At 41.8% G+C, this 22,757-nt stretch overlaps 1 long non-coding RNA gene across 1 annotated transcript; it reads right to left on the bottom strand.

Annotated features, from left to right (window-relative positions):
• Window positions 1-5,355: 5,355 nt before the first annotated feature.
• LOC147830095 (uncharacterized) lies at window positions 5,356-10,761 on the bottom strand. The gene is made up of 3 exons (XR_015442663.1): window positions 10,627-10,761; window positions 10,117-10,229; window positions 5,356-6,569 (listed from the first exon to the last, which is right to left on the bottom strand). It is a non-coding gene; the product is annotated as an uncharacterized LOC147830095 (long non-coding RNA).
• Between the last annotated feature and the right edge of the window lie 11,996 nt (window positions 10,762-22,757).

Consider the following 22,757-nt stretch of genomic DNA (forward strand, 5'->3'; position numbering starts at 1 on the left):
GTAAAACAGGAAGTGTTAAATACCCAGCTTGATGGTTAATTTTATGTGCCAGCTTGGTTGGGCCGCAAGGTGCCCAAATATTTGTTAAACATTAATTTAGGTGTTTCTATAGGAGTGTTTTGGATGAGGTTATCATTTCAATCAGTGTATTACCCTGTTGATGTGGGTGGGCCTCCCAATCAGCTGAAGTTCTAAACAGAGCAAAAAACCTGACTTCCCCTAGCAAAAGAGAATTCTTCAACAGATGGCCACTGAACCTCACCTGCAATTTTGGCTCTTCCTAGATCCACAGCAGGCTGATCTATGAGCTCTTCTGGGTCTCTAGATTAGTGGTCAAAATTTTTAGACTGACCAGGCTCCATAATGATAGAAACCCATTTCCGGCAATACATTTCTGTCCATAAACACACATCCTTTTTGTTCTGTTTCTCTGAACAATGTTTAATGCACCCATCTAGCCTGATATCTGCCACGTAGCAAATTCTAACAGCATTCTGAAGTCCTTACTCTCAGATTTGTCTGGTGTTAGATAGATTTCTGTTGAGCTTAACTGGGAGTCAGTGTTATATAATTATCACTATGATTTTCTACTAATATCTTTACTCCAATATATATGTACAAAGTTTCTGGTGTTTTAATATCTAAGCAAGTGTTTGCACGTTTGCCTGGCACTATTTTTTAAAGTTAGGACCTGAAGTTTCAGGATTTCAACAGTGTTTGTTGGGAGGGGACTGGGGGTTATTTCAATATCACACCAAGGAAAAGGGAAGCAGCATTTCATAAGCAGTTGCTCAATGCCAAGCCCATATGTGAGCTACCTCATTTACTCTTCATAGATCACGATCCCCAGTCAGTTCCATTGTTTTATCTGCATTTCGCTGCTAAGGACTGGGAGGCCTGGAGAGGTTAGATGACTTGCTCATAGCACCAGCTAGCAATCACTTGTTAGGAATATGGACTCTGAACTCACTCCGGCCAGGGGGATGATAGAGCTCACCACTTACTAGTTGTAGACAGTTGGTAAGTCACTTATCTCCCCATGCCTCATGCTATTCATCAAAAAGATGAGGATAATCAGGGTACCTGCCTCAAGAGCTAATACGTATAAAGGAGTTAACACAAAGACTAGGCCTAGTGAAACTAGGAAACTGTTCTTGTTGAATGGCTGAGCCAGGATTCAGGCCAAAGTGGTGACTAGCTGCAAACACCCCTCTGGGTCTCCTATGTTGGACAGCCTCTCAAAGCACCTAGTTAGGGTAGGCACCCATCCCAGTTTCCTAGAACTGAGAGATGTTCTGGGACACAGAACTTTCAGTGCTGAATCCAGGACAGTTCTTGACAAGTCCAAGGGGAGTTGTGGGATAAGGATGCTTAGGTTTTGGGTTATCTATGAATAACAAAGCACCTCAATATTTAGAGGCTAAAACAACCACTAAAGGAGGGTAGTGGGATCAAAATCTTGATTCTGCAATGTGGGTATGACTTGGCAGGGAAGACACCTCTCTGCTCTCCATGGTGTCAGTTTGGGCAGCCTGACTAAGCCTGGAGGATCCAAGTCACTCCAAGCTGAATTGGCAGTGTACTGGCTGGGCCTCATCTCTTTATAATTCTTCAGGCTCCAGATCCCCTCTTCTTCCCCACCCCAATCTCTCTCTCCCTCTCTCTCTCTCTCTCTCTCTCTCTCTCTCTCTCTGTCTCCATCTGGGTAATTGGACTTCTTTATATGGTTTCTCAGAGCTCTCAGAATGTGAAAGCGGAAATTTCAGGTCTCTTAAGGCCTAAGTCTGGTTTAGCACAGGATTTCTCCTACCATGTTTTATTGGTCACAGCAAATCACAAGGCCATCCCAGGATCCTGAGAGGACAAATCCACTGCAGCTATAGACAAAAGGAGAAGCATGAGCCTTCAGGAATAGCCATACCCGCTGGTAGCCAACTATGTAGACAACCCAGGTGGAATCAGATAGGCCCAGAAAAGGAGCAAGGTATTCTGGCTGAGAGAAAAGTTGGAACAAAGACACAAAGCAAGTTTCCAAGAAGTGTTTCTGCAGGATTCCCTGAAGCAAAGGCTCTTAGGAAGAGCTGAACTGGGAAACAGGAGGGTAATGGTAGTTTGGAGGGCCTTGAAAGCTGATCTGAGGAGGGCAGCCTCATCCCAAGGGCAGTGTGCAGACATTTATAACCTTCAAATGGAGAGTGACATCCTGGAAGCGGTGTTTCAGGAAGCGTGATCTGGAAACCATGTAGGAGGAGGAGAGAGATGGGAGTCAGAACTAACCCCAGTCTGAGGAGATGAATGATTAGAGTATCCACAGGGAGGAGAGAGGGGGAGAACACCTCCTGCTGATGATTCTTTTCGGTAGAAAGTGGCCCAGGAAGGAGAGCAGGACCACCCTGAAGGAAGAGACCAGGCCTGCCTAGGCCCTACTCCTACTCCCTGTGTGACAGACAAGAGCCCCTCCCCAACCAGAATTGCATGTTTCAGGGAAGATGGTGACTCTCTCAACCCTCAGAGGAGGTTTGGACCAATCTCTTTTGTTCCCCCAAAGAACTAGTTACCAGGAACCTAACCTAATTCTTCTGCCCACAGAATGCATCACCAAATTCTCAGAGGTGAACCACAGCCTCCAGGTCCCATCCCTTCCTTTCTTATACAAAGTATTCCCTCCAGAAAACCACCCCATCCTGACTCCCAAGCACACCCACATCTCCCTATCTGGACTGTGGCACCCTAGGCATTTTGCTACTTTGTTTTTACTTCTGGTAGCTCTGGGTCCATCAGAGCCCAGCTGCAGCTCCTTCTCTTGGAAGCCTGACCCTGGCGCCCAGCCCACCCTCCCTTCCTGAACTTCCTCACCCTCTCAGCAGACCCAGCACTCAGCCCTATGGAGCTCTGTGAAACTTTCTTACCAGCACAGCTACACAGGGGACAGGGTCTGTGTTAGACTCACTATCTTCCCTCACAGAACACAGAACAGTGCTGACTACATAGTGAGTACCTTGCATTCAGGTAGGGAAAGGTGAATTTTTCCCAGCCACAAACTCTTGGGCTTTATAAGCAGCAAAAGCATGAATTCTTTGACAACTAGATGGAATTAGGAGTCTTCACAGTGAAGCTGAAAGATCCCTTAGAAACCAACAATTAGTTAGGATGATGATTACTGTCCTTGAAGTCTCTTTATCCTCAGAACCATTAGAAATGCTAAAGAACCATCTTTCCACTTGTACTTTGTTCTCATCAGCAGGTGGGGTAAGGGTAGGGAATGGATTCTTTGGCCGGGCTCATAAAAGGCAGAGCCTGAGGCAAGGATTCAGCACAAATAATTTCATGAACTCTGTAGCAAAGCAAGTAGAACAGGCCAGGAAGGAACTCAGCAAGGATGTAGTTTCTGCTGAAGCCTAGTCTCAGCCTGATCCTTTGGGGAGCTCCAGAGCACAAATTTCATGATTAACTTAGTGCTACCATGTGGGGTGGTAGTGGTACCATGTGAGCAGTGGGGTGACCAACTCTCCTTGTTGAGATTAAACCCCTCAGTTTGGAGCAAATACAATTGTCAGGGCCCAGAGTTTCTATTCCAAACTAATCAGTCCATCAGTCACAGCTCTGGACTGCTCCTGTGCAGGAAGGAACCTAGGCAGGATGGTGCTGATCACCCCAAAGGCAGGGTTCTGGAGAAGGGGGATGGCTTATCATCCCAGCCAGGAAACTCTGGGAGGTGCAGGAGAGGGGCACTGATGCATCCTCTCACTAGACAAACCCCCACAGGGCATCTCTCTGCCTCCCCTGCACAGTCTGGAGGCAGCACTGAGGGGGACAAGCCCGCGCTCCCTCCTGCAGTTGACAGGCAGCGGTTGCCTCAGCTCAGGCCCAGCCCAGTGGGTGATTTGGAGAGCTCCTAATCCATTTCATACAGACCCTGTTGGCTTCCTGTTTGTTTGCAACTCAATTAAATTAACAAACTGGTCTCCTTGCCCAGATTCTCTCTGCCGCCTGTATTTTAGCATATGTCAGTCAGGGTGGCCCAGCATCTCCAGATGGCTCTGAGCATGCTCTACAGATCCAATGCCAGCTCATCACGGGGAGTGTGAGTGTGTGTGGAAGAGCCCAGAGTCACAGACGCAGAGCCATGGCGGGGGAGAAGGAAAACAGGGTGAGTAAGAGAGAAAAGGGGAGAGAAGGAGAGGGAAAAAAAGGGGACAAAAGGCAAGAAAACAGAGACTCTTCCTCATAGATGAACCAGCAGGTAACAAGGACCCCAGCATCCATGCAAGGAACCTCCCTACTCCAGAGGGTGGGTGGGAGGTGTTTGAAGAAGACTCAGCCTTCTGGAGAGCCCTGAGATTGGTGATTCTCAAAGTACGTTTCCTGGACCACCAGCAACAGCAGGACAACAGAGCTTGTTAGAGATGAAACTTTCAATCTCACCCAAGCCCTGAGGAACCAATGCCTCCAAAGATGAGTAATCAGAGTCTTAGCAAGCCACCAAACAGGTATGATGCCGATGCAAGTGTGAGTCCCCTCTCCCTCAAAGACATGGTGTTCTACTTCCCTCCCAGGACACCAAGGACTTGAACCTGCTCTAGGCCAGCCTCAAGCTGTTGCCTTCCAAGAAGAGCAAAGGGAGTGGTCTTTAGAGTCACTCAAATGATACCTCTGTAGCCATCAACTACATGTAGGAATTGGAGAAGTAGGAGAAAGTGTCAGAGAAGGCCCCAGGGTTAAAACAAAAAAAGGCAACTTGGAAAAAAAGATACTTCGAAGGATCCACACCTCAGCTGGTTGGTTACAGCTCCTAAGTGACAGGCTTCAGATTCCATTACAGAGGACCATGATGAAGAGAAAGCACTAAGGAAAGGCAGCTTGACTCCAGCTTCATGAGGGAAGGCTATTTTGGGAATGAATTGTCTGCTGGATGATGGGAAGATGGAGGAGGGAGGGAAGAGGGGGAGGGGTAGCTGAGGCACAAGTTATCCAGGCAGAAGCTCTTGTTCCAGGCCTGGAGTGTCCAGAAGACTATCACTGTGTTCATCAGGAACACTTCTCTTTTGGACTGCAGCCTGTGACCCGAGAGACAAGCTGGGTGTGGCCCTAGTGAAATGCCTGTGGTTGCTGCAGCATGTATGGATATTAAGTTTGCTCCGTGCACCTGGTGTGGGGAAGGATGGTCATGACCTCAAACTCAAGGGTCTTCAGGGTCTGGGTAGGTATCACAAAGAGGAGAACAAACTGGTTGCAAATGTGGAGGTTGTGTGAGTGGCACTTTGTGTGGACTGGAAATGTAGGCCCTGTCCAAACCGTGCAGCAGCTATCAGACTCCACCTGTTGGCAGCACCTAGAGATAAGTGCCCTGCTACTACTCTGACTTGTGGAGGGAAGTCCCACATCCAGGAGGAGGGATGAAATGGCATGTCTGGCAAGGGGAACCACAGGAAGCTCACATATCACCTCAATGTTGAGCACGGGATCCATCGACTGGCCACGGAGAACAAGGTTGTGAAGAGCCTTGGATGCCTGGGCTCCATCCTACCACTCTTGGGGGCAGTGAGGCACTTTACTGAGAGGATCACTCTCAGCAAATTCCTCTAAGAATGGTTCTTGAATTCTGATTGAATTCTGTATTCTGATCCTTATTCCCTCTTCGGCCCTCCAGGGTCATCGGAATGCTGGGCACCCTGCATGCATTCTTTCCATAAGCCCCCTGCCTTCAAGAATATAAAATATTTATCTTCTCTACCTGATACAGCACGGCTGAAGTCCTCAAAATTAAATAACCAATGCTGAGTACCCAGCTAGGGGTAGGGAGTTAGAGGAAGGACAAGAACGTGGTGACTGGCTCCTGGGCTTTTCCAGTACTGGTGTCCTGTAGCAGGCAGGTGGAGAGGGAGGACAGGGTCCCAGAGAGCTGGGTGCTTCACTGTGCTCTGTTCATTGAGGGCCTTCTTTGGCCTTGGCCTTGAGGAACAGCTTCAGCTGTCCTTACTGTTGCCTCTTTCACAAGTCTTCAAATATCTTGATACTTATTTGTACTTGGAAATAGCAAAAAAGCAATGAAGGAGTGTTAGGAACATAGTCAGCATCCTTGAGGAGGCTCCACGGCCCAGTTTTTACTTTCCAGTTGATAAGTCTGGGCATCAGGGTTTCATCTCACTGTGGCTTGAAAACTTGGAGCTAGGGGTGCTTGCAAAAGATGGAAAATGGCTCTTTTGGCTTTTCATTTTCAACTGAAAAGCAAGTTATTTCTCACTTCATCTACAACTGAAGGATTTGAGGGGTGTTTTTTTTTAAGCAAAGAGAAGGTGTGTCATTTTAATGTTTCTTTTTTTAAAATTTTAATGCTTCTCACACAACAAAAAAAGTCATAGAAGGAAATTATTTGTTCCAAATGTATTTTGGTTCTTGCTTATCTTAGTTTTGGTGTTGGCAATGATAGTGCTAGCACTCCAGGATTACTTTGAACTCCCTACTCCCAGTTCTCGTCTGGGAGGAGGCCTCCAAGTACTTTTTGCTTCAAGTTGACCAGTGAGCAGCAATGACTGACTTTCCCACTTCAGTAGTCAAGTGAGGTGGGGCTGTAGATTAAGCACAGTTAAAGGATTACATTTAAGAATACTTTCTCCAGGGCCCAGCATCTTCATTATTCAAATTTGGGATTGGGGTTAATAGCATGTTCCCATGAAATCAGGTAATTATTTTAGTGATCACCCAGAAAATTCAGCCAGGAAAAGGCTCGGATTCACTAAGCCACTTGTGTCAATATCTTGAAGGCAGAATTGACAGGGAATGCTTTAGGAATGACCCTAGGCAGGTTTCTTTTTCTAGCCCTATTGATTAACTGGATTTTCAGCAATGTTTGCCTGTCTTTGCTAAAATTGGAAAAAGGATATAGTATTCTGAAGTAAATTTCCCTAGAGCACATCTATTCATTTCAAAGAGCAAAACAAAATAAAGCAACACCTTCTTCAATATATGGGAGATGCAGAGCCCTGTAGTGACATGCAGGATGTAGTCAGAGGTTATAGGCAGTGATGTGACAAGGAATTGGAATGTCCCACATCCTATTTTTTTAAAAGTAAAGTAAATAATTTGGCTCACGTAGAAGAAAGGAAAAAGAAGACGATAACCCATCTAGTATCTCCTCCTCCTTTGTCCCTCATCCTCATCTCTGCCCCACCCCCACCTCACCAATGGAATAGGCCATTAACCTTATACAGCTCCCTCCTAAACAGGGCTTTGCTTCGAGTGCTCCATATACCTAAGGGGAACAGTGTGGGGAACAATGGAGGGCCTTGGGTTTCAGAAGAGAGAGGCTGAGGAAGGTTGCCATGAAGCTCGAGGTAAAGGACATTTTTTGGAGCCTAGAGAAAGTAGAGAAATGAGAAGAGTGGACCAAAGGGATGGAACTATAGCAGCCCAGCCCAGGGACTGGACTGGGGATTGGATACACAGCATGCAGACACAAAGGTAGGCTCAGCCTGGGTCTTTCGTCTGTCCTCGTGGCTGGTAGTGTGCAGAATGCTCAGGTTGACAGTCACAGATTTGGGAACCAGTCTGGCTACATGTTGGAGGTTGTGGCCCACTGGGAGAGAGATGGGCCAGCCATCTGGCTGAGGGGTGAGGGCATCACCTTCTGTGCAGGGTGTTGGTGTTGACCCAGCTGGCATCAGGCAGCATCAGGTAGACCTGGAAGCAGGGAATTTCTGGTGCTGTTGCAGATGCACTAACTCCTCTTTCTTGGGTGCCAGGACAAACTCAGACCTTCTCAGAGATGGGGGATGCTGCTAACAACCTCAGGGAAGGCTGAGTGTGAAGTGGAGATTCTTCTGAGAGAAGCATAGCATTGAAAAGCTCAGAATTTTTGTGAGGATTTAGATAAATTTGGTTGGAGGCACAAAATCCAATGTGGTAAAGGAGGAGAACCAAGAGCTGAAGGAGATCCAGACGTGTAGGCTGCATGAAGCCAGTTCCCAGGGTACTCCTGAGGGTAGGACTGCCAGACTGCACACTGGCCATGCACTTAGGTTTGAACAACACATAAGCAATGAACACTGCTTTAATGCATATTCATCCTAAATGTTGCACTTTTTTATTTTTTGCTAAATCTGGCAACTGTAGCTGAAGGAAAATTACAGGTAATTTTATTTCTTCCTTTGACTCTGTATTTGGTAAATTATCTCATGAAGGAGTGTTATTTTGGTATCATGGGGGGAAGATTCTAATTCTATATGCTCTAATTCTCAAGCAAATGACAGTTGTGTTGTTGGGTTGGGTTTATAGCAGTCTGGAGACAGGGAGGGATAGTAGAACAGCATGATTGTGCCACCAGCACCATTGCCAGGTACAAAGCCCCAGACTATGCAGCGCCTTCCAGCCTTCTGCCCTTACTGTCACATATCAGTTGTTGTCACATTCAATCTCCTTAAAACTCTAGGTTCCCTCCATTCCTCCCCCAGGAAATCCATTAACTGCCTCTGTGCCCTGAGGCCCCAAGCCTCATAGATCTTTCCTGTCCATCAGGCCTTTCTTGGCAGAAAAGGGGCCTTAGCACCACTGTCTGCTGATCTTACAGATTAAGCAGCCATGTCTTTCGCTTCCTGATGCTGAACTCCTGAAGATCCTTACCAAGAAGTTACATATTCAGTTGGGATTGGGGAAGATGAGTTCCAGGATACCCCACAGATACCAAAATCTGTGGATAAATCTCTCACATAATGGTGCACCAGTATTTGCCTATAATCTACCCATATCCTCCCATACACTTTAAATCATCCCTACATTATGTGTAATACTAAATACAATGGGCCAGGGATTTAGCTCAGGGGTTATGCCGCCTGTCTAGCAAGTGCAAGGACCCGAGTTCAATTCCCAGTACCAAAAATAAGAAACCAAAAACAACTAAATACAATATAAATGCTATGTAAAAAGCTATATTGTATTTTTATCTGCATAACTTTTATTGTTGTACTCTTATTCCTTATTCCCCTTTATTCAACTATTTTCAACATAGATTGGTTGAATCAGCAGAAGTAGAATCTGTAGATGCAGAGAGCTGACTGGAAAATTTATAGACTCTCAAATTTGTAATCTTATTCAATGTTGAATCTTTGCTTATTTTTAGCCTATTTGAATTCTTAATGAAATTCTGTTTAAAAATATATTTGGATTTTATATATATATGTATATATATATATATACACATATATATATCCAAAGCATCTTAAAATATTTTAAATCTAAACTATTATCAGAGCACTCATCTGAATCTCACTGTTTAGCACTAATTATAAACAATCCAGTCTTGCCATTGTCTTTAATGGCTTTATAAGTGTAGGCTTATCTTTCAAATTAGACTATAAAATGTCTTTTGCGTCTCTAATACCTCTCAGAGCACCGCCATAGAATGGAGCACTTGCGGTACATGTTTAATGATGTGTCTGGCTCTGCTTAGCTCGGGTCTTCAGTTTGCTCTTCTTCTCTCTGCCTAAGCCCCTCCCACCCAGAACCCTCACCATTAAAAACCATCACTTTTCTTAAGGTCTCATTCAGTTTTCTACACCATCACTTTTAACATCAATATCCCCCAATGGACAAGTTAAACTCTAACTGGCACATCATTCAGTATCACACTTCAGCTGTTAAGGTGCCCTGAATAAATCTCCACTTACCTCAAAACAGGGGCAAAGGTATGTGCTCTTGCTGTCTATGAGAATGTTTGGTAACAAACATCAAGTATATCCAACTATGTTTTGTCCATGTAAACTTGGATAAGTGTTACCATGTGATGTTATCTAAAGGAACAAAATATATTTCCCTAACAAAAGCAGTATAATCTTTAAAACTATATGTATTGGTCAGTTTTTTCTTGCTATGACCAAATCCCTGACATTGACAACTTAAAAAAGGAAAGGTTTATTTTGCTCACAGTTTCAAAGTGGTCAGCTGGCTCTAAAGCTTTAGGGCTTTGGCAAGGTGCAAATATCATGGTAGAGGGAAGCTGCTCATCTCATGGCACCTGGGAAGCAGAGAGAGCAAGAGCACACCAGAGGAAGGTGCCAGAGACCAGATAATATTCCCCAAGGTCATGTCCCCTAGAATCATCTCTCTCCAATCAGTCTTTACCTCGTATTTCGATCACCTCCCAGTAATGCCATCAAATCACAGTCTTATGAATGAGTCAGTCAATCCACTGATGAAGTTGGAGCCTTCATGATTCAACCACCTCTGAAGATACCCTACAGACACACCCAGAAGTGTGCGTGACTAATTTCCCAAGCATTTCTCAATCTAATCAAGTTGATAATCAAAATTAATCATCACAATATAGAAAAACAACCAAACTTTAATTTTCTCTTACCATAATCATTCTATATGTGTCCTCCAGTGTGTTTCCAGGTACAGGTGTATGTATATGTATGTATTTACATGAAATTATATGGCCACACACATAAATAGCTACCTATCACAAAAGAAAGGCACCTGACATTTTGTCTTTTTTTTTCTAATTAAGCAATATATAGTAAACATTTTCCTGTGACCAGTGCCTTATAATTAAACATTTGGATTGTTTCCAATTTTTCTGTGTTATAAATAATTATCTATAAAGTTCTTATTTATTTACCTTGTACTTACCTCTGCAATATTATTTTAGGGAAAGAGTTGCTAGACAGGCAGTAGTTGGCAGCATAAATTTATAAGACTTCAAATATTTAGCTTAACCCATTCTGTGAAGAGGCTTTACTATTTGCACTGTGCCTTGAGGATCCTATCCAGAAGGAGGAGGAGGATTTTGGAGTCCTAACTGCTATTTACTCCAGTTCTTTATTGGGAACTGGGGGCAAGGTACAGTGGGGTGAGCAACAACAGCTGCTTCTTTGGACTACAAAATGCTTTGGTATTTCTAGCCACCAAATCATATCCTGGCCATTCTATTAGATGAATTCACTCATTATCCCACAAATATTTATCTGAGTATATATTGTGTGCCATGAACTGCTCTGGGTGTTAAAGACATACAAGTGAACAAAACCAAGAGTCAGTAGAAACTGTTTTCCTGCCATAGAAAATACCTACATCATTATTTTTTATGAAATTTCCCCTGATCATGATGCATATATTCAGCACTATAGTCAGTGTAATAGGGCAGGAACATTTCATATATTTGAAGGAGACAAGCCTAAATAAAATGCACTTATACACACACACACACACACACACATACCAAAACAAAGAAAAGGAGAACTAATATTTTGGGAGCACATGTAACAATGGTTGGGGTGATAAAAAAGCTGCAGGAATTCAAGAGAGGACTTGTATTTGCTGATAGCTTTCCAAGTATCAAAAGACCTTTGGGCATGCTCTAGTCCAGTTCATTCACTTTCTGGCTGTAGACATTGAGGCTCCAAAAAGGTAAGGGAGAGAGCAAGAGGTAAGCACTTTCCATGTCCAGGGACACAATTTTATCAGAGACAGGCAGGGATGCCTCAGAGATCAAATATAGGGGGGGTAAAAACAAAATAGGAAGGAAGGCATTGACAATATCTCAGAATTTTACAAGAAAAGCAACAGTTTTCTACCTCCAAAATTTGGACTGAATCCTTGACTACCATTCCCTCCATACCTGCACCAAGTCTGGCCCAGCCAGGACAGATGTATCTTTGAAGCTGCTTGGTAAATTCTTTGTAATTGCCTGTGGGAGGGCGTGAAGGGTCACACGGAGGATTTTGGCTTCAGTTCGTGCAAACAAAACAAACAAACAAATGACAGCAAAGATGGTGCAACAAAGCTGACCTAGGTGTTTTGAGAGCTGTTCCACTCTATATGACAGAAGGAATAGGAAAAGAACCTATTTGATACTTTTAAAAACTTTTTTAAACTTTATATTTCTATTCAAATTATACATGTACACTATATTTGTGTATAAAACCAAATATTTCTAGTTTTGTTATAAAAAAGACTAGATGCTCATTGTTCACTACCTCAAATTTCTCTCTTGCCAGAAACAGTAAGTTTTACTCTCTCAGCTGATTATTTTGGTATTTATGTTTATGTCCCTGGATAACACCCCTGTGTTGTGCTTTTTGCTATGTCCCTGTTAGCCTTAAGTAACTTCGTCTTATGGATGATAACACTCATCAATCTTTCTTTCATGTTGTCCCAACCCTTCTTTCCCTGTCCAGTAACACTGTATTTAGAGCAGATCTATGTTTACTTTGATTCATGCTTTCTGTAACTGATCTATGCACTAAATGGTGAGGATTTTTACTTTCCTGTGTCTTTTGTTTTCACTAGAGTAAAAATCTTGTTTGTGTAATTGTCCATGTTTCCCTAATTCAACTCCAATTTCTTTGCCAGTTGTCTGTCTACTTAAGAGGATCACATGTGTCAGCTTCTCTACTGATTTAGTCTTTGTGAAGAAACCTCTCCCAGGGTCTCCTGCCCTACTAGGCATGCACTGACTCATTTCCACAACAAGCTTGTCCTCCTCCTGACCCTTGATGCCCACCCATCATTTGAGTTGGTGCGTGCAGATTTGTCTTCCCTTATTTTGGTGGAGTACATTCTTCCAGAAAATTGTGTATGGGCAATAGATTTTTCAGAATTTTGATTATATGAGAATGTCTTAATTGGTTGTTTAGCTGGGCCTAGAATTGTTGCTTGGAAACAGTTGCCCTCTAGAATTCTGAAGACCTGGCCTTCTTGCTCCCAGTGTTGCTGCTCAGCAATCTCTTGCCCTCCTGAGGCTTAAGCATTTTGCACCTGATTTCTTCCCCTTGTTTTTGAAAATGGTAGGATCTATTTGAAGCCAGTGTTTCAAATTTTCTAATTGTGTACCTCTGTGTGGGTCCATTAGGCCACTCATGGCCTTTCCATGCCAGAAAATGTCTCAGGTTTGGGAAATTTTGTTGGATGATTTATTTGACTTCTCCTTTATTTTTTCTTCTACTTTCTGAAGTTCTATGCTTCATTATCAGAATTCCTGGACTAGTTTAATCTCTTTTTTGTCCAATTTTTAAACTTTTTTATTTTTTGCTTTGCTTTCTGGAAGATTTCCTCAATTGTAACTTAAAAGTTCTTCAGACTTACTCTTATATTTTCAATTTCTAAGAACTCTGTGTATGTGTTTATGCATATATACATATATATTTAAATATAATATATATTTCTATGTAAATAATTTTATATAGCTATATTTATAAAAATAGGTTTGAGGGGGTATTGTTCCTTATTCTAAATAGTAGTGTCTAAACAGCTCTATTTTCTATTTGTTTTGGTCTCTAGTGATATTAGATTTCTTTAGATGGGTGGTAATTCTTTGTCTATTTGACTATCTATAACAAAAACTTACATAAATCCTACTACATGCCAGACATTGTTTTAAGCACTTTACAAAGATCATTTCATTTAATTCAATGAAATAGGAAAATCGTTATCTCCAGTTTAGGAAGGGATGTGTTTTTGTTTAAGTTCAGGAGTCAAAGAATCATACTGGAAGCTCTAGGATGGAGGCAAACATGTCAATTGCAAATGTCATCTTGATGTGTCTGGAACTCCAGTGTCAAGGTCATTAAGTTTTTCTTTTGTAGTACACTACCAAGATCCTGCCTAGAGAATGAAGCTTTGGCCCCCAGACCTCTAGGAATGAGGGAGATGGTCCCAGGGGATTCCAGCATCCCTTTTCCTCAGCAGTCCTTGCCTCTCCCAGGCCAAAGATGCTTGGCATTGCCTTCTCTCATCCTTTTTCAGAATGGGGGAGAGGTAATCATCTGGTCACATGGACTTGGAAAAGGAACACAGAAAGGTATCTGCTTCATAAACAGACCTTCAACCAATTCTCCTGGTTTTAGTGCCCCTCACCCTCACCTCCACTTTTCAACGTGCCTAATGCTGCCAATTCTCAAGCCTTATGGGGATTCTGGCTTCAAATCGGGTTGATTTCCCACATTCTGTACTGTTGGCTTAGGATGCAATTTTTTTTCTCCATTTTCTTGGGTCTGCTAAGTAAATTACCCCTTATCTAGTTGCTTTGTGGGTTTCCAATTTTAGTGTTGTTTTCTACTTTCCAATTTTCCCCATTTATGTGGGTTTGTGCCTTAAAAAATCCTTTTACTGGCATCCTAATGGGGATTCAGTAGGGAATGAAATAAAATGTTTTTCTCTTTATATAAACCTCCCTGCTGTTCAAATTCCCTCTTTCTTTTCCAATCTATTTATTCTTCTACCTAGAAATCACCATAGTAAAATCATAGAACAGAGAAGTGCATAATCTTAGTTGTAAGGTGGAAAATACTATATTCAGAAAAGGAGCAGGAGGGATGAGGTAGGACACAAATTACATGATGTGTATTTGAAAAACATATTGACATACTAATACATAATCTGCATCTCAATACTTTTTTAATACATATTTTAAAAAACAAGGATGAACAAAGTCTTGGTTTATGAGATTACACTAAAAATTCTGCACTTCTCCCTTAGGGCTTACACCTCACTCAGGACTTTATTTCAGAATTTCCAAGAGAAGATGATAACTTAATTTTGATTTAAAGGTTTTCATCATTAGTTTTTTTAAAAAGGCAGGAGGAGGATTGCTGCAAGCAAAGATTGGCCTAATTGAATAAACATGGCCCCAGTAGTACATTGGACTTTGGATCCCCAGGCTGGACAGCCTTATAGCAGAGGTCAATGGTGTCCAAATTCTGAGGTACTCAGTGCAGGCCTGTGTCCTGGTGTCTGGTAGATGTGTTCATATCTTCCTTTATCGGAATTTTCATTTACATTTCATGTTCATTTCTTTCTCTTTTTATGATGAGGATAAAATGGATCTTAATTCCATTTGTACAGCAGAATTACCAGTGGAACTTTTAAAAACACTCTCAGACTTTATATAAGCCCTACTAAATCAGATATTTTGCAGGCTTGAGGACCTTTATAAGACAGGAGCCCTGGAAATGAGACTCTAAAGGTAGATGACCTAGAAATTATAAGCAACAGTGAACATTGGATCTGATCTCTCCTCTCTCTCTCTCTCTCTCACTCCCTCCTCCTCCTTCTTCTTCTTCTTTTCTCTTCTTTGTCCTTTTCTTTCTCCTCCTCCTTCTCCTTCAGAAAAGGTTCACCACTTTCATCACATTCCCATAAAAAAACTCTCATCACTACACTGTATTATGTATTATGTTACACTACATAATTATTTGTTTTCTGTTTCACTCAATACAATAAATGCAAAAACTTTGTCTGCTGTCAGTATCTGCAGGACAAACATGGTCCCTTTTCCATTATTACAGAAATACTGGTTAAATGGATGCATGAGTAAATAAATGAATGGAATTCATACACTCCCCTCTCTCCCAAAGGCCACCTATCTAGAACAAAGTGCAATGGAAGATCTAAATGGAAACTAGATCTTTATTCAGATTCCACAGGCACAGAGCTGGACTGACGCTGGGAGATGAGAGATTGGGGTGGATACGTAGGTCTATGTGCCAGTCCTAACCCCAATCATTTGCAAACTCTATAATCACATTCAGGATTCTTACTGGTAGAGTATTTTGAAACAGAATTATGACTTCTGGTATAGTCTATCTCCCTGAGTTCTTTTGTAGCTCTCTGGCCTTATCAGATGCAGAAGGGGCCCACTATCTCTTAAACACACACACACACACACACACACACACACACACACACATCCTGGGATACATGGCTACTAAGCAGATATTCACCATTTTGTGGCTTTGTCTCTGGTGAGAACTTAACTGATGACTTTGTCCAATTGCATGGACAGAGGTTTTTCACTGCTTCAGTCACCAAACGCTTTGTCCTACCTCTAGACTTTCAGGAATGATGTCTGGTAAGCACTGGGAGAGGACAGAAAGAGTAGGGGTAGTAGTCAAGGGAAATCATGAGAGAAGTACAGTTTGAGAGCTTATAGGTCAGTGTGATTCAATCATCCAGGAATGTCATGCTAAGAGACAGAAGCTGGTGTTGAAGACACTTGAGAAGGCCTAAGAGAGGGTGGAGGTGACATAAACCAGATTACTTACACTTATACTTTCCTTCTTTCCTATTATCCTCTTGATATCACTGCTAATCCTTCGCTTATTGCCCTTAAAGGAGCTCTCAGGGACACCGCTGCTTTTTGCACAACAGGCCTCATAGCCTGGGAATGTTACACAACTTGGAATAGAGTCACTTGTGGCAGAATTGAGGCCATGTATAAGAAATCAGTGTGGAGTTGAGGAAGATGTAAAGAGTCTCTCTCTCTCTCTCTCCTCTCTCTCTTCTCATTTTTTTTTCAGTGCTAGGCATTGAACCCAGGGCCCCATTCCCACTAGGTAAACTCTCTCCCACTGAGTTGTACTCAGAAGCCTGTGTTCCAAGTTAAGACAAGCTAGCATGTGGTGCACCTGGGTGTTCTGATGGTCACTGGCTGGGAGGCATAGTGAGGTGGTAGAGGGGACAAGGAAATAGCTCTGCCAGATGCTGCTCAGAAAGGAGACCTGATGCTCCTAAATCCTATAGGCAGGGATGGCTCTCATGCCTTTCCTTCCTCCCTCTACTCTTGCCCTTATATGACATTTTCCTTTCCTTTGTCGCTGACAGAAATCTTGAATGGCCCTCAAGATTCCTGCCAGGAGTATGTGCCCTTTGTCATCTCTTCCCTTCGAGTGTGGGTGCTTAGGTTCAGGGCAAAGATGAAGGGATTTTAGGCATGTAAGGAACATTGACTTCAAGTAAATCAAAGGGAGCTCATCCTGGATGATCCCGACCTTATTAGGTGAGCACTTTCAAAGATGGTCTGGAAGTCAGAGATAGGACAAATCAGAGAGATTTGAAGCAGCTGGCTGCCCTTCTGTTGGCCTTTAAGAAGCAGTCACCATATTGTACAAAGGGCCACAAAGCAGAGGACAGCGGATATCCCTTAGATCATCTAGGGTCTCACATCTACAACCACAAGGAACTGAGTTCTGTCAAAAACCAGTGAGCTTGGAAGAGCCCCAAGCCATAGATGAGATTGCAGCCTGGGCCAGCAGCTTGATTTCTACTTGGTGGGACCTTGAGCTACAACCTATGCAAATACCTGGACCATAGGAACTGAGAGATGATTTATGTGTGTGAAGCTGCTACGTTTGTGGTAATTTGTTACACAGCAATGGAAAACAAAAATAATGGTTATTGTGTGTGAGGTCCTGGGTCTAATGGCCAACACCATAAAAAAAGAAAAAAAAAACCCAAATACATCTTTTAAAGCTCATTTTAATTTAGTTCAACTAGTATTTCAAGTATGAGTGTAGGCATTGTGGGGAGGAGAGAGGCAATCTTTCAGATTCAAGCTAAACTGCTGGTATTTGAACCATAGAAGCACTTACCAATTGGGTGAACATGGAGAAGTTACTTAATCCCTCTGAGCTTCAGTTTCCCCAGGAGAGATGTTGACAATAACAGCATATCACATAGGTCACTGTGATTAATAAGTGGTTTAATATCTATCATGCACCTAGAGCATTGCCTGGCTGGTGAGTAAATGTTCATGTTGTACTCTTGGGTCTGAACTTCATGAGGTACTGAAGGTGTCAGGAGAGTAACCCTAAAGAAAATATATAGTGTTAGGCCTTTTGTTCAGGGATCCTGAACTGGCTGTTACTGCTTTTCCATTACAACCCTAAACAGCAGATCGACCATTACCTATGAAAATGTAGTTTTGGATGCCATGGTCGTAGCCAAGAGCTTGTCTTCTCACCCATCCTCCACACCTTTGGGTAGGAGCTTTTCTTTTAAATCATAATGCTATGGAACTTTGGACAATCAACTCTAGAAATCAGTGCAAACACTGTGAATTCCCAGTTGTTCAAAGGTGAAATCAGTGTCCAGGTCTTTAACACTTTTATTCTCTTCCAGCCTAGGAACTGATGAATTTCTGACATTAGCTCCATCACTATAAGGCAGGATGTGTAACTGAAGGATGTCCCAAATAAGGGACTTTCACTAGTTAGTAACAAACTCCTTAAAAAAGAAAGTTTTATTGTCATTTTTACAAGGTAAAGAAGAACCAAAACATGTGGCTCAGGGAAGTTTTAAAAATTGAAAAGCCAATGTTCTGACCCCATCTCTGACCTTCCCCAGTGGACAGATGACTCAGCCTTTCTGGATGTTTTCTTCCTTATCTGTAAACCAAGAAGGTTTCCTTCCAGAGAGATGGCATCTCTATTCTCTGAAATCCATCAGAACACATAAAGGCCAAAACAAAACGTCAACCATGATATTACTAGAGTCACCTCAGTCTCACACCATAAAATAAAAAAAATTCATTCATTCATTCATACATATATATTGCATCTATTCAACAGATGTGCTGTGTACCTCTGAGATGCCAGCACTTTCCTGCATGCCAGGAAATGTAGCTGCCAAATATAAACAAACCTGAGCCAAAAGGAAGGAGAGCACCAAGGTCTAATAGCATTTTCCTATTCAAAGCAGGAACAGATTTAGAAATGAGCATAAGTGTTCCTAGGGGATGGTAGTAAAGAATTTAACTAAGAAAGGTCTGGTCTTTGCCCTCTGCTTCTGGGAGGTAATCTCTAAAGCCCCTGGAATGCCTGATAGGAATGTTTTTGTTTTTCTGTGAACCTCGAGTCATTCCAGATAGTCTAACAGTGTGATTTAAGCAGGGAACTTTGAGTCCCATGGTATCTCAGCTTCATGTTCGGAGGGGGGGCTGGAGACTGTATGGCCAGTCAACCATTCCTAGTGACACAGCCCTGATAAAAGTTCTGCACACTGAAGCCTGGCTGAGCTTCCTCAACTGGCAATATTTTGTGTGTATTATCATACATCATTACTGGGAAAGCAGCACTATTCTTAACCCCACTGGGAATTCTGCTTGGAACTTTCCTGAACTCTGCCCGTGTGCTACTTCCTGTGGCTGATTGTCATCTGTGTCCTTTCACTGTAACTGGAAGTATACAGTGAGTTCTGAGTACTTTAAATGAATTAGTTTACTTAAGGGGCTTTGAGGAATCCCAAACTTGCAACTGTGAGAGTGAGGATGATCTTGTGAACTACTCATTCCTAATGTTACAGGGTCCTTCTCCATGGATATGGAATAAGGGATGACATGACAAGTAGGAGGTCAGGTTGGAGGAGAGGACTCCTATTATGATTTAGATATGATGTGTTCCCCAAAAGGGTCTTTGGTTGAAGGTTTGGTTGCTGATGGTCATTTGTAAGTGACTGGATCATGAGGGTTCTAACTCAAGACCATGGGATCCTCACCTGATGATATTACTGGGATGGAAACTTAGGAGGTGGGACATACCTAGGTGAAGCAAGTGGATTATGGAGGTGTGACCTTGAGGGCTACATCCGGTCCCTGGCCCATTCCTCTCTGGCTCATTCTCCCTCTGTCTGCTTTCTGGCTGCCATGAGTTGAACAGATCTGCTTCACCATGCCCTTCTGCCATGATGTTCTAATTTACTTCAGCCCCATAGTGGTGGACTCAGCTAACCATGGACTGAAACCTCAGAAGCCATGAGCCAAAATAAACCTTTTCTATTTTAAGTTGACTTTCTCAGGTACTTTGTCAAAGCAATGAAAATCTAACACAACTCCCTAGGCTGTCTTCCTTCTCTATTACTCAGTTCCATGCCTGGGAAATCTCTTGAGATACCCTACTGGTCCTAAAGTTGGTGACTACCAAAGCAAGAGAGTTCCTCTTTCATGGAAGGAGAGGCAAACAAAGGAGGAATGACCAGAAACAATACTTTTAGGGCCTTTTCCATGGCTGTTCACTCCCATCTCTTTTGCAAGCACCAGTCACCTTTGAGGTTGCCATCAGAAACCTGCTCTCTCATGAGAATTTAAGTACATTTAAAATGATGCTTAGGGAAAAAAAAAGGAGAACAGTTCAGAATAATCCACAAACAGGATTCTTGGGCAGTCAATAAGCTGGAATAGAATGTTTCATCAAAGACAATGTGTTGGGCCAGGGATTTAACTCAGTGGCACTGCACCTGCCTTGCAAGCACAAGATTCTGAGTTTGATCCCTGATACCAAAAAAAAAAAAAAGGCAATGTGCCTTACCATCCACCTCAAATTTCTCATACTCTGATAATGCACAGAAAAAAAGAAAATGATGGGAAGGACTACAACTACAAATTCTAAAATATTCTAATAGAAGAATTGCTCCAGGAAACTGAAGATATTTTTAGATAAAGCTTCTATGCAGTGTTAAAATTTTAAAGCCTTATTGATTATAATAATATAATATAATAGATAATAAAATAGATAATAAAATCTAACATCTATTGAATATTTACCATGTGCCTAGACACTGTTCTTAATGTTTTGCATGTATTAACCATTTGAAATCCGCAGTATTATTGCTATCTTCATATTACATGGCCTTAAACAGGTTTCCTAAGTTCAATGGTTAGTGGTGTATATGGACTTCAAGCCCACTTGGTTGGCCTGTCAAACTCCATGTATCTTAACTGAAACACTTGAAGGATCTTAACCAAACAGACCATAGTAGAAACTTACATTGATTCCAACAAGAGAAAGCTTAACTGGCTACATTATCTGAATATGATGAAATGGTGTAAGTAGCAATTATTGGAGAATTATTTTTTACCACTCTATCTTAATAAATCTACCATCTGAATGAAATGGACAATTTTCCTAAGAAAATATAATTATTCAAAATGAAAATTTATAAAGAAAGCAAATTCAAATTAATGACAAGAATAAAGACAGGAGAATAAATTGAGAATGAAAATTGTCAGAGTGCCAGGCCTGGAGAGTTTTAAGGGTGAATATTTCAAGAAACATTAATTATGGTGTTTTGCAAATATTCCAGAGCATTAAAAAAGTATGGAACACTTTTTGGGTTCCTTTTCTTCACAAGACCAGCATGATAGTAATTCTAGGAGCCAATAAATGTGACAGATGCACATGTTCACCTGTGCATACACATGGCCCAGGTGTCACCTAGGCTGCTTTGAGCAGCAAGTAACAGAATTCAGCAGTAAAAAGTGGCATTAATGCAAGATCATTTATTACAAAACCTAACAGAAGCTTAGGGGTAGATGTTTTCATTGTTGGGTCAGGCATTTAATGAGTCTCTTAGAGACCACAGTTCCAGGGACTCTGTCCTCATAGGTGATAAGAAAGCAGAAGCAGATAGGTGGGTTACGGAGCCAAAGCTAAGTCCAAAAATCAACTTGTGGGCCCATGCCAACTGGTCATCCACTCCTATTCTGTGTTCTGATGTGCTGATGCCCTGATCTTGTGTCTGTGCTGTACTTATTTTTAAATATTTTGATTATCACCCCTTGAATATACTAAGTATTTTTGAAAATTTAGTATCTTCTAAAATTAGTATCTTAAATCAGCAGGGGAGGTATGGCTTATACAGATATATCTGCTTCATTCTTTAAAATTAAATAAAAGTGATTCCCAGCCTTGCTTATCCTAGTGGCTATGACCAAAAGTTCCAAGATTAAAATGCAGAGGTGGGGGGAGGGACAGAGAACAAGATTACTAAAAGAAAACAGGTATGAATTCTCTTTATAATCTTGGCATAAGAAAGATATTTAAAGCATTATGTAAAATATATACAATAAAGAAAACAACTGATAAAATTGAAAACTTCAAAAAGTGCAAATTTTTTGCATGGAAAAAGGATATCCTAAAAAAAGGCAAAAGTGAAAAAAAAAATATATATATATATCCTGCAAAAACTTCTTTGTAAAACATCTGACTATAAAGGGCTAAGTTCCCTTTTGTATAAATCATGAGACCTCTTACCAACCAAAGCCCAATAATTAAGACAAAGTACACACCATCGATGATACTTCATTCATATGAATCTCATTCTTACTTTATTTGTTCCTTTGCTCACTAGATAACACCCAATGTCAGCTAGTGTATGGGAAAATGGACACATTCATATGTTTATTAGCATAACTTTTTAGAATGACTTTAGACTTTATTCTAATTTCATCAGTTTTTCCACTAATGTTCTTTTTCTGTTCCAGGTTACAACCCAAGATTCTAGATTACATTTATTATTATTATTATTATTATTATTATTATTATTTTGTACCAGGGATTGAACTCGGGTTCTTGCGCTTGCGCAGCAGGCGGCAAAACCACTGAGCTAAATCCCCAGCCCATAGATTACGTTTATTATTGCCTCTTAGTTTCCAATCTGTGGGAGTTCTTCTATCTTTTCCTGTCTCTTGACTCCTAGGTTTTGACTCCAACACCTGCACTCCAACAACTTCATTTGCTGTGACGGGAAAGACTAGTAAGGGACAAAGGAAAAGGACACGACTTGGAGAGCAACTGACAAATACCAGGAGCTTTACTTTGGAATATTATGCTATGATTTGAATGTATCCACCCAAAATACATGTGTTGGAAACAATCCCCAATGCAAAAATATTGGTGGTTGTGACCTAATGAGAAGTGTTTATGTCAGGAGAGCTTCACTCTCATGAATAAACTAATGCCAATTATAATAGGGCTTGAGGCTGCAAGCTTAATCTTTTTTTTTTTTTTTTTTTTTTTGGTACCAGGGATCGAACTTGGGTCCTTGCGCTTGCTCAGCAGGTGGCGAAACCACTGAGCCAAATCCCCAGCCCTGCAAGCTCAATCTTTTGCACTCTCTCATCCATGGAATGTTTTTGCCATGTTATAACGCAGCAAGAAAGTCCTTACCAGTGGCTAGGCAGATGCTAGTGCCGTGCTCTTGGATTTCTC

This window comes from Heterocephalus glaber, unplaced genomic scaffold, assembly GCF_053883595.1.
Source record: "Heterocephalus glaber isolate CG9 unplaced genomic scaffold, H.glaber_assembly_v1.0 deba00000331, whole genome shotgun sequence".
NCBI classification, from domain to species: Eukaryota; Metazoa; Chordata; class Mammalia; order Rodentia; family Bathyergidae; genus Heterocephalus; species Heterocephalus glaber.